The sequence below is a fragment of the Tarenaya hassleriana genome, unplaced genomic scaffold (genome assembly GCF_000463585.1).
Source record: "Tarenaya hassleriana unplaced genomic scaffold, ASM46358v1 Cleome18, whole genome shotgun sequence".
Classification (NCBI taxonomy): domain Eukaryota; kingdom Viridiplantae; phylum Streptophyta; class Magnoliopsida; order Brassicales; family Cleomaceae; genus Tarenaya; species Tarenaya hassleriana.
Window position 1 is genome coordinate 994,610 of NW_010965216.1, and position 12,063 is coordinate 1,006,672.

The 12,063-nt window shown below is 36.1% G+C and overlaps 1 pseudogene; it reads right to left on the reverse strand.

Annotated features, from left to right (window-relative positions):
* Positions 1 to 8,199: 8,199 nt before the first annotated feature.
* Positions 8,200 to 9,722, reverse strand: LOC109116568 (annotated as a pseudogene).
* Between the last annotated feature and the right edge of the window lie 2,341 nt (positions 9,723 to 12,063).

A 12,063-nucleotide genomic window follows, 5' to 3' on the forward strand; every position in this document is an offset into this window, starting at 1 on the left:
CGTTTCTGCTTCCGAGCTTGGCGGCGTGTTGTGGAGTGACCGATCACCTCGCATAAGCTCAACAATTTGTTCGAGGTTACTCACTTGTTGCCTTGTCGCCGCAAGCTATTGTTCGAGTGTCTCGATCCGCCGTTGTTGTTCGAGATCACTCTGCATGCCAGGAGGAATTACAGCACCGAAATCATCAATCAAATCTCGCTGCAATCCTCCTAATCCATAGATGCGGCCCTATTTTGGAGAGACCGACTGAAAAATGATAAAATATTTAAAATAAAATTCCAACCGGCAGATCCATTGGAAAAGGTCGAAAATCCGTTGGAAATCGATTTTTTCAACGGATTTCCAATGGATAAATCTGTTGAAAAAACGTCGTTAGAAAATCGATTCCGTTGGAAATCCGTGGCAATTTCCAAACGGAATTCCAACGCAACAATCCGTTGGAATATTTCAACGGATTTCCAACGGTTTTTTCCGTTGTATAATTTCAACGGATGAGTCCGTCGTATAATTCCAACGGCAAATCCGTGGCTAATTTCCGAAGGGGTACGTTAGAATATCCGTTAGAAAATTTCTAACGGATTTACAACGGTGTTTGCCATGGATATCTGTTGGAATCATCGTCGGAAATTTACAATGGTATTTACAACGGCAATCCGTTGGACAATTATAACGGATATCCGTTGGAAATCTGCATTGGACATTTGCAACGCTATTTGTGACGGATATCCGTTGGAATTTATAGGGGTTCCAACGGATATCCGTTGGAAAAGGAAAAAAAATTAATAAAATAATATTTAAAAATAAAATAATATTTTTTTAAAATATTTATTTATTTTTTATTAATATTATATATATTTATATATATATTATATATTAATAAAAAAAATATATATATAATAAAAAAAAATTAAAATTAAAAAATTAAAATAAAAAAATTGTTCAAATATTACAGAAAATTTAAATATTTCAGAAAATATAAATTAATTGGCATTACGAGTTTCTTCGTCTTCGCTGCTCACGAGATTACGTGCCGTCGTTTCTGCTTCCGAGCTTGGCGGCGTGTTGTGGAGTGACCGATCACCTCGCATAAGCTCAACAATTTGTTCGAGGTTACTCACTTGTTGCCTTGTCGCCGCAAGCTATTGTTCGAGTGTCTCGATCCGCCGTTGTTGTTCGAGATCACTCTGCATGCCAGGAGGAATTACAGCACCGAAATCATCAATTAAATCTCGCTGCAATCCTCCTAATCCATAGATGCGGCCCTATTTTGGAGAGACCGACTGAAAAATGATAAAATATTTAAAATAAAATTCCAACCGGCAGATCCATTGGAAAAGGTCGAAAATCCGTTGGAAATCGATTTTTTCAACGGATTTCCAATGGATAAATCTGTTGAAAAAACGTCGTTAGAAAATCGATTCCGTTGGAAATCCGTGGCAATTTCCAAACGGAATTCCAACGCAACAATCCGTTGGAATATTTCAACGGATTTCCAACGGTTTTTTCCGTTGTATAATTTCAACGGATGAGTCCGTCGTATAATTCCAACGGCAAATCCGTGGCTAATTTCCGAAGGGGTACGTTAGAATATCCGTTAGAAAATTTCTAACGGATTTACAACGGTGTTTGCCATGGATATCTGTTGGAATCATCGTCGGAAATTTACAATGGTATTTACAACGGCAATCCGTTGGACAATTATAACGGATATCCGTTGGAAATCTGCATTGGACATTTGCAACGCTATTTGTGACGGATATCCGTTGGAATTTATAGGGGTTCCAACGGATATCCGTTGGAAAAGGAAAAAAAATTAATAAAATAATATTTAAAAATAAAATAATATTTTTTTAAAATATTTATTTATTTTTTATTAATATTATATATATTTATATATATATTATATATTAATAAAAAAAATATATATATAATAAAAAAAAATTAAAATTAAAAAATTAAAATAAAAAAATTGTTCAAATATTACAGAAAATTTAAATATTTCAGAAAATATAAATTAATTGGCATTACGAGTTTCTTCGTCTTCGCTGCTCACGAGATTACGTGCCGTCGTTTCTGCTTCCGAGCTTGGCGGCGTGTTGTGGAGTGACCGATCACCTCGCATAAGCTCAACAATTTGTTCGAGGTTACTCACTTGTTGCCTTGTCGCCGCAAGCTATTGTTCGAGTGTCTCGATCCGCCGTTGTTGTTCGAGATCACTCTGCATGCCAGGAGGAATTACAGCACCGAAATCATCAATTAAATCTCGCTGCAATCCTCCTAATCCATAGATGCGGCCCTATTTTGGAGAGACCGACTGAAAAATGATAAAATATTTAAAATAAAATTCCAACCGGCAGATCCATTGGAAAAGGTCGAAAATCCGTTGGAAATCGATTTTTTCAACGGATTTCCAATGGATAAATCTGTTGAAAAAACGTCGTTAGAAAATCGATTCCGTTGGAAATCCGTGGCAATTTCCAAACGGAATTCCAACGCAACAATCCGTTGGAATATTTCAACGGATTTCCAACGGTTTTTTCCGTTGTATAATTTCAACGGATGAGTCCGTCGTATAATTCCAACGGCAAATCCGTGGCTAATTTCCGAAGGGGTACGTTAGAATATCCGTTAGAAAATTTCTAACGGATTTACAACGGTGTTTGCCATGGATATCTGTTGGAATCATCGTCGGAAATTTACAATGGTATTTACAACGGCAATCCGTTGGACAATTATAACGGATATCCGTTGGAAATCTGCATTGGACATTTGCAACGCTATTTGTGACGGATATCCGTTGGAATTTATAGGGGTTCCAACGGATATCCGTTGGAAAAGGAAAAAAAATTAATAAAATAATATTTAAAAATAAAATAATATTTTTTTAAAATATTTATTTATTTTTTATTAATATTATATATATTTATATATATATTATATATTAATAAAAAAAATATATATATAATAAAAAAAAATTAAAATTAAAAAATTAAAATAAAAAAATTGTTCAAATATTACAGAAAATTTAAATATTTCAGAAAATATAAATTAATTGGCATTACGAGTTTCTTCGTCTTCGCTGCTCACGAGATTACGTGCCGTCGTTTCTGCTTCCGAGCTTGGCGGCGTGTTGTGGAGTGACCGATCACCTCGCATAAGCTCAACAATTTGTTCGAGGTTACTCACTTGTTGCCTTGTCGCCGCAAGCTATTGTTCGAGTGTCTCGATCCGCCGTTGTTGTTCGAGATCACTCTGCATGCCAGGAGGAATTACAGCACCGAAATCATCAATTAAATCTCGCTGCAATCCTCCTAATCCATAGATGCGGCCCTATTTTGGAGAGACCGACTGAAAAATGATAAAATATTTAAAATAAAATTCCAACCGGCAGATCCATTGGAAAAGGTCGAAAATCCGTTGGAAATCGATTTTTCCAACGGATTTCCAATGGATAAATCTGTTGAAAAAACGTCGTTAGAAAATCGATTCCGTTGGAAATCCGTGGCAATTTCCAAACGGAATTCCAACGCAACAATCCGTTGGAATATTTCAACGGATTTCCAACGGTTTTTTCCGTTGTATAATTTCAACGGATGAGTCCGTCGTATAATTCCAACGGCAAATCCGTGGCTAATTTCCGAAGGGGTACGTTAGAATATCCGTTAGAAAATTTCTAACGGATTTACAACGGTGTTTGCCATGGATATCTGTTGGAATCATCGTCGAAAATTTACAATGGTATTTACAACGGCAATCCGTTGGACAATTATAACGGATATCCGTTGGAAATCTGCATTGGACATTTGCAACGCTATTTGTGACGGATATCCGTTGGAATTTATAGGGGTTCCAACGGATATCCGTTGGAAAAGGAAAAAAAATTAATAAAATAATATTTAAAAATAAAATAATATTTTTTTAAAATATTTATTTATTTTTTATTAATATTATATATATTTATATATATATTATATATTAATAAAAAAAATATATATATAATAAAAAAAAATTAAAATTAAAAAATTAAAATAAAAAAATTGTTCAAATATTACAGAAAATTTAAATATTTCAGAAAATATAAATTAATTGGCATTACGAGTTTCTTCGTCTTCGCTGCTCACGAGATTACGTGCCGTCGTTTCTGCTTCCGAGCTTGGCGGCGTGTTGTGGAGTGACCGATCACCTCGCATAAGCTCAACAATTTGTTCGAGGTTACTCACTTGTTGCCTTGTCGCCGCAAGCTATTGTTCGAGTGTCTCGATCCGCCGTTGTTGTTCGAGATCACTCTGCATGCCAGGAGGAATTACAGCACCGAAATCATCAATTAAATCTCGCTGCAATCCTCCTAATCCATAGATGCGGCCCTATTTTGGAGAGACCGACTGAAAAATGATAAAATATTTAAAATAAAATTCCAACCGGCAGATCCATTGGAAAAGGTCGAAAATCCGTTGGAAATCGATTTTTTCAACGGATTTCCAATGGATAAATCTGTTGAAAAAACGTCGTTAGAAAATCGATTCCGTTGGAAATCCGTGGCAATTTCCAAACGGAATTCCAACGCAACAATCCGTTGGAATATTTCAACGGATTTCCAACGGTTTTTTCCGTTGTATAATTTCAACGGATGAGTCCGTCGTATAATTCCAACGGCAAATCCGTGGCTAATTTCCGAAGGGGTACGTTAGAATATCCGTTAGAAAATTTCTAACGGATTTACAACGGTGTTTGCCATGGATATCTGTTGGAATCATCGTCGGAAATTTACAATGGTATTTACAACGGCAATCCGTTGGACAATTATAACGGATATCCGTTGGAAATCTGCATTGGACATTTGCAACGCTATTTGTGACGGATATCCGTTGGAATTTATAGGGGTTCCAACGGATATCCGTTGGAAAAGGAAAAAAAATTAATAAAATAATATTTAAAAATAAAATAATATTTTTTTAAAATATTTATTTATTTTTTATTAATATTATATATATTTATATATATATTATATATTAATAAAAAAAATATATATATAATAAAAAAAAATTAAAATTAAAAAATTAAAATAAAAAAATTGTTCAAATATTACAGAAAATTTAAATATTTCAGAAAATATAAATTAATTGGCATTACGAGTTTCTTCGTCTTCGCTGCTCACGAGATTACGTGCCGTCGTTTCTGCTTCCGAGCTTGGCGGCGTGTTGTGGAGTGACCGATCACCTCGCATAAGCTCAACAATTTGTTCGAGGTTACTCACTTGTTGCCTTGTCGCCGCAAGCTATTGTTCGAGTGTCTCGATCCGCCGTTGTTGTTCGAGATCACTCTGCATGCCAGGAGGAATTACAGCACCGAAATCATCAATTAAATCTCGCTGCAATCCTCCTAATCCATAGATGCGGCCCTATTTTGGAGAGACCGACTGAAAAATGATAAAATATTTAAAATAAAATTCCAACCGGCAGATCCATTGGAAAAGGTCGAAAATCCGTTGGAAATCGATTTTTTCAACGGATTTCCAATGGATAAATCTGTTGAAAAAACGTCGTTAGAAAATCGATTCCGTTGGAAATCCGTGGCAATTTCCAAACGGAATTCCAACGCAACAATCCGTTGGAATATTTCAACGGATTTCCAACGGTTTTTTCCGTTGTATAATTTCAACGGATGAGTCCGTCGTATAATTCCAACGGCAAATCCGTGGCTAATTTCCGAAGGGGTACGTTAGAATATCCGTTAGAAAATTTCTAACGGATTTACAACGGTGTTTGCCATGGATATCTGTTGGAATCATCGTCGGAAATTTACAATGGTATTTACAACGGCAATCCGTTGGACAATTATAACGGATATCCGTTGGAAATCTGCATTGGACATTTGCAACGCTATTTGTGACGGATATCCGTTGGAATTTATAGGGGTTCCAACGGATATCCGTTGGAAAAGGAAAAAAAATTAATAAAATAATATTTAAAAATAAAATAATATTTTTTTAAAATATTTATTTATTTTTTATTAATATTATATATATTTATATATATATTATATATTAATAAAAAAAATATATATATAATAAAAAAAAATTAAAATTAAAAAATTAAAATAAAAAAATTGTTCAAATATTACAGAAAATTTAAATATTTCAGAAAATATAAATTAATTGGCATTACGAGTTTCTTCGTCTTCGCTGCTCACGAGATTACGTGCCGTCGTTTCTGCTTCCGAGCTTGGCGGCGTGTTGTGGAGTGACCGATCACCTCGCATAAGCTCAACAATTTGTTCGAGGTTACTCACTTGTTGCCTTGTCGCCGCAAGCTATTGTTCGAGTGTCTCGATCCGCCGTTGTTGTTCGAGATCACTCTGCATGCCAGGAGGAATTACAGCACCGAAATCATCAATTAAATCTCGCTGCAATCCTCCTAATCCATAGATGCGGCCCTATTTTGGAGAGACCGACTGAAAAATGATAAAATATTTAAAATAAAATTCCAACCGGCAGATCCATTGGAAAAGGTCGAAAATCCGTTGGAAATCGATTTTTTCAACGGATTTCCAATGGATAAATCTGTTGAAAAAACGTCGTTAGAAAATCGATTCCGTTGGAAATCCGTGGCAATTTCCAAACGGAATTCCAACGCAACAATCCGTTGGAATATTTCAACGGATTTCCAACGGTTTTTTCCGTTGTATAATTTCAACGGATGAGTCCGTCGTATAATTCCAACGGCAAATCCGTGGCTAATTTCCGAAGGGGTACGTTAGAATATCCGTTAGAAAATTTCTAACGGATTTACAACGGTGTTTGCCATGGATATCTGTTGGAATCATCGTCGAAAATTTACAATGGTATTTACAACGGCAATCCGTTGGACAATTATAACGGATATCCGTTGGAAATCTGCATTGGACATTTGCAACGCTATTTGTGACGGATATCCGTTGGAATTTATAGGGGTTCCAACGGATATCCGTTGGAAAAGGAAAAAAAATTAATAAAATAATATTTAAAAATAAAATAATATTTTTTTTAAATATTTTTTTATTTTTTTATTAATATTATATATATTTATATATATATTATATATTAATAAATATATATATAATAAAAAAAATTAAAATTAAAAAATTGTTCAAATATTACAGAAAATTTAAATATTTCAGAAAATATAAATTAATTGGCATTACGAGTTTCTTCGTCTTCGCTGCTCACGAGATTACGTGCCGTCGTTTCTGCTTCCGAGCTTGGCGGCGTGTTGTGGAGTGACCGATCACCTCGCATAAGCTCAACAATTTGTTCGAGGTTACTCACTTGTTGCCTTGTCGCCGCAAGCTATTGTTCGAGTGTCTCGATCCGCCGTTGTTGTTCGAGATCACTCTGCATGCCAGGAGGAATTACAGCACCGAAATCATCAATTAAATCTCGCTGCAATCCTCCTAATCCATAGATGCGGCCCTATTTTGGAGAGACCGACTGAAAAATGATAAAATATTTAAAATAAAATTCCAACCGGCAGATCCATTGGAAAAGGTCGAAAATCCGTTGGAAATCGATTTTTTCAACGGATTTCCAATGGATAAATCTGTTGAAAAAACGTCGTTAGAAAATCGATTCCGTTGGAAATCCGTGGCAATTTCCAAACGGAATTCCAACGCAACAATCCGTTGGAATATTTCAACGGATTTCCAACGGTTTTTTCCGTTGTATAATTTCAACGGATGAGTCCGTCGTATAATTCCAACGGCAAATCCGTGGCTAATTTCCGAAGGGGTACGTTAGAATATCCGTTAGAAAATTTCTAACGGATTTACAACGGTGTTTGCCATGGATATCTGTTGGAATCATCGTCGAAAATTTACAATGGTATTTACAACGGCAATCCGTTGGACAATTATAACGGATATCCGTTGGAAATCTGCATTGGACATTTGCAACGCTATTTGTGACGGATATCCGTTGGAATTTATAGGGGTTCCAACGGATATCCGTTGGAAAAGGAAAAAAAATTAATAAAATAATATTTAAAAATAAAATAATATTTTTTTAAAATATTTATTTATTTTTTATTAATATTATATATATTTATATATATATTATATATTAATAAAAAAAATATATATATAATAAAAAAAAATTAAAATTAAAAAATTAAAATAAAAAAATTGTTCAAATATTACAGAAAATTTAAATATTTCAGAAAATATAAATTAATTGGCATTACGAGTTTCTTCGTCTTCGCTGCTCACGAGATTACGTGCCGTCGTTTCTGCTCCCGAGCTTGGCGGCGTGTTGTGGAGTGACCGATCACCTCGCATAAGCTCAACAATTTGTTCGAGGTTACTCACTTGTTGCCTTGTCGCCGCAAGCTATTGTTCGAGTGTCTCGATCCGCCGTTGTTGTTCGAGATCACTCTGCATGCCAGGAGGAATTACAGCACCGAAATCATCAATTAAATCTCGCTGCAATCCTCCTAATCCATAGATGCGGCCCTATTTTGGAGAGACCGACTGAAAAATGATAAAATATTTAAAATAAAATTAAAGTATTAAAATTAAATATTTAAAAAAGAATTATTTTTTACCTCTATATAGCAATGATCTTGGTCTGATGCAGAGAGACTGGATGAAGAACCCGCTGAGTCGCCAATATTTTGCGAGAGTTGGGTAAGTATCTGAGTCACCGTGCTTACAACGCGTTCAGCACGAGGATCGACATATGATCCATCGGACTTTTTGTGTGTCCAAGCGACCAACTCTACAATGGATGGCGTCCTTCCCATTTCTTTCTCCTAATATATATATATATATATATTTATAAAATTATTAACGCAATAAAAATTAAAATTTTAAAAATAAATGAAAAATTAAATTTTAAATAATTTCATCTCTTTTTGCCGCTTATTGAATAATTTAACAACGGAGATATGACGATGAGGACCATCACCCTCGATTTTTTGTCTGAGGTATGACGATGAGGACCATCACCCTCGATTTTTTGGGCAAAACGACTTTGTTTCGCCTTAGAACTCTTGTTCTTGAAATGGTCTGAGTTCCAATGCGCAATAAGCTGCTGGTACAAGTCATTTGTTGCCCACTCCGGTGGCAGTCCATGCAGTTGATGACGGCGTTTAACATTGTTCATCATTTGTTTCAACCGCTGCATGCCGAACTGGTTGAACTTTTTGTAAACTTTATCGGTGTACTTTTTTTTCCACCGAAAAGATTGCTTTATAAAAAAAAATTAGAGTTAGTGATAAATTATTTTATTTAAATGAATTTTAAAAAAAATAATTTATGATGAACGAGGGCCACTAATAACGTTTGATGTTGTACGGTACCACCGTCCAACAGTAGTAGAGTTGAGGAAAATTAGACGTTATTATTGCCGTAAATTTTTTTCTCAACTCTTTATCGTTAACCCCAAACTTAATAATAACATTTTATTATTTTAATTAGTTAATAATATAATTAAAATAATTATTTAAATAAATTAATTTAAAAATTACCATAACGTTCCGTCAAGTTCGGGATCAATTAGCGGGACCTCGTGAGTTTCGAAGGAATTTAAAATTTTCTCTACCTCCTCCAGAGTTATATCTATCTTTGGGAATAGGGGGGTGCGTCCACCGGTTCCGGAAGACGAGAAGGTGGTGGCGGCAGCGGTGGCGGTGCTCTAGAAGAACCCCCAACAATCCACCGGATCCCGAAAATCGCCTACAAAACTGAAAAAAAACAATAGTTAGTAATTCATACAAAATAAAACATAAACAAACATTAAAGAGTTGAAAAAAAATTACCATTTTGTGATTTTCTTTTTTTTTTGCCGATTTTTTTTATGAGAGGATTTTTTTTTCTTGGGAGATTGATTGAGGAGGAAGAGTGGGCGAGCTCGGATTTTCTAATCGAACTTTCCAACGGATATCCAACGGGCATCCGTTGGAAATCTTGCGCGCATTTAATGTCCTTTGAGATTTTCCAACGGATGCCCGCTAGAATAATATATTCCAACGGGCATCCGTTGGAATATATCTGGATTGACGCGATAGACACCAGGTGCGTCGAACGGATTTAATGTTTTAGTTTTTCCAATGGATGCCCGTTGTAAACAATTATTCTAACGGACATCCGTTGGAAAATGTCAAACGGATTCAATGTTTCACCCATTACAAGGGTGTCCGTTGGAAATTTCCAACATACATCCGTTGTAATACTGGTGTCGATTCGATAGCTGCGCATTCATTCCAACGGGCATCCGTATAATTGTTGTGACCATTCGAATTATGCGATTCGATTCCAACGGATGTTCATTGGAATGTAACAATTTTTTTAAAAATAAATACGAATAAATATGAAAATATTCTTAAAATACAAATAAATACGAAAACAATAAAAAGAAATAAGTCTACATAGAATCTTCATCACTTTCATCATCCGGAGTTGTATCATGGTCCGAAACGAATTTGTCGATATCGTCTTGTACGTTTGACGAATCATTAAGTAACTCGTCGTCTATGTAAGGAAGTGCAAGTGTATCGTCGTAATCATCTAGTCAGATGGGAAGAACCGGATCTTCGAATTGCTCTTGCATTGGCTTATCGAGATATTGTGTTGTCGACGAATCCACGATTAATCTTTGTGGGTTAATCTTCAAAACAGCCGACCATTGATCTTCCCGTTTTTGTTTCACCGATGTCGCGGAATGTTTCGGATATGGAATGAAGCATACCTGATCTGAAAGTATAAAAGGATCGTAATTTGCATATGAACGTTTCGAGTTTATGTCAACACCTCCCCATCGATTTTTTCGTGAGCTGCGTCCCGACGTTATATCAAACCAAGCATATCTGAATATGATTATTTTCAACTCGACTAATCCTGGATACTGGAGTTGGAAAATTTGCCGAATAACTCCAAAGAAACCAAGATCTTCAGATGACCCGTTTTTTTATACAAACTCCGTAATTGAACGTAGATTTATGTTTTCCATGATCGTAAGTGTGAAACGTGTATCATCGAGTGAACATTATCGGCCAACAAATGACTTTTCTCCCAGGTCCATGTGATATATCTCTGATCTATGCCGGAATTCTATCACTGTATGACCGAATCTACGCATAAAATTAAATCGATATGATATATTAAATATTTAATTACTTCGATATGACTAATAAAAAAACACATACATGCATATATATATATATAGTACTTACGTAGTCTCGAAGCCAAGATGCATAATGTGTTGGGTTTTCCTGGGATCTTAAGAGCGAATCTAATTCCTAAGAGATCAGTTCTAGGGTTTGCGCAGCGGATGTAAAACAAAATTTTGATGAAACCCTAAAACCTATCATGCATGATCTTGTAGAAACGTTAGAATGCTTACCTCAATCGATCCGGGGCCTGTATCAATTGATGTGTTCGTCTGATCACTGTAGGCAGGAAGAATACCTTGCCCTCTACACGTATCCACACGGCGGAAAGGATTCCAACGGTTGGAACTTGTCTGCTAGGACTGAAGAACGCTTAAAACCCTAATTAGAGCGAGTTTAGGAAATCACGCTTAAAACCCTAATTAGAGCGAGTTTAGGAAATCACTATCAAAACCACACGGCGGAAAGGATTCACTCTCAAAACCTCTCCATAGGGTCTGAAAATCGTGTCCAGAGAGTTAGGAGGCGTTCCCATAAGTTTATCCCACTTAAAACCCTAATTAGAGCGAGTTTAGGAAATCCCGACGTCTGGACCGATCGGTCCAGGCCTGGACCGATCGGTCTGGAGCTTTTTAATGTCTGGACCGATCGGTCTGGAACAATTTCCGAACCGTGTGACAGTCACACGTTTATCTCCGGACCGACCGGTCAACGTGTCTGGACCGATCGGTCTAGACCTTCTAGACCGGTCGGTCTGGCCTCCGTTCCACCGGGATTTTCTCGTCTCTTCTCGCGCATTTGTCATTTCCTGTGTGTGTGACCCTGTAGGTCATCCGATATAGCAGTATAACCCGAAATCTCTATTCCGGATATACAAGTCATAGGCGGTCTCTAGCAAGACATTATGACTACCTATCTCGAATAG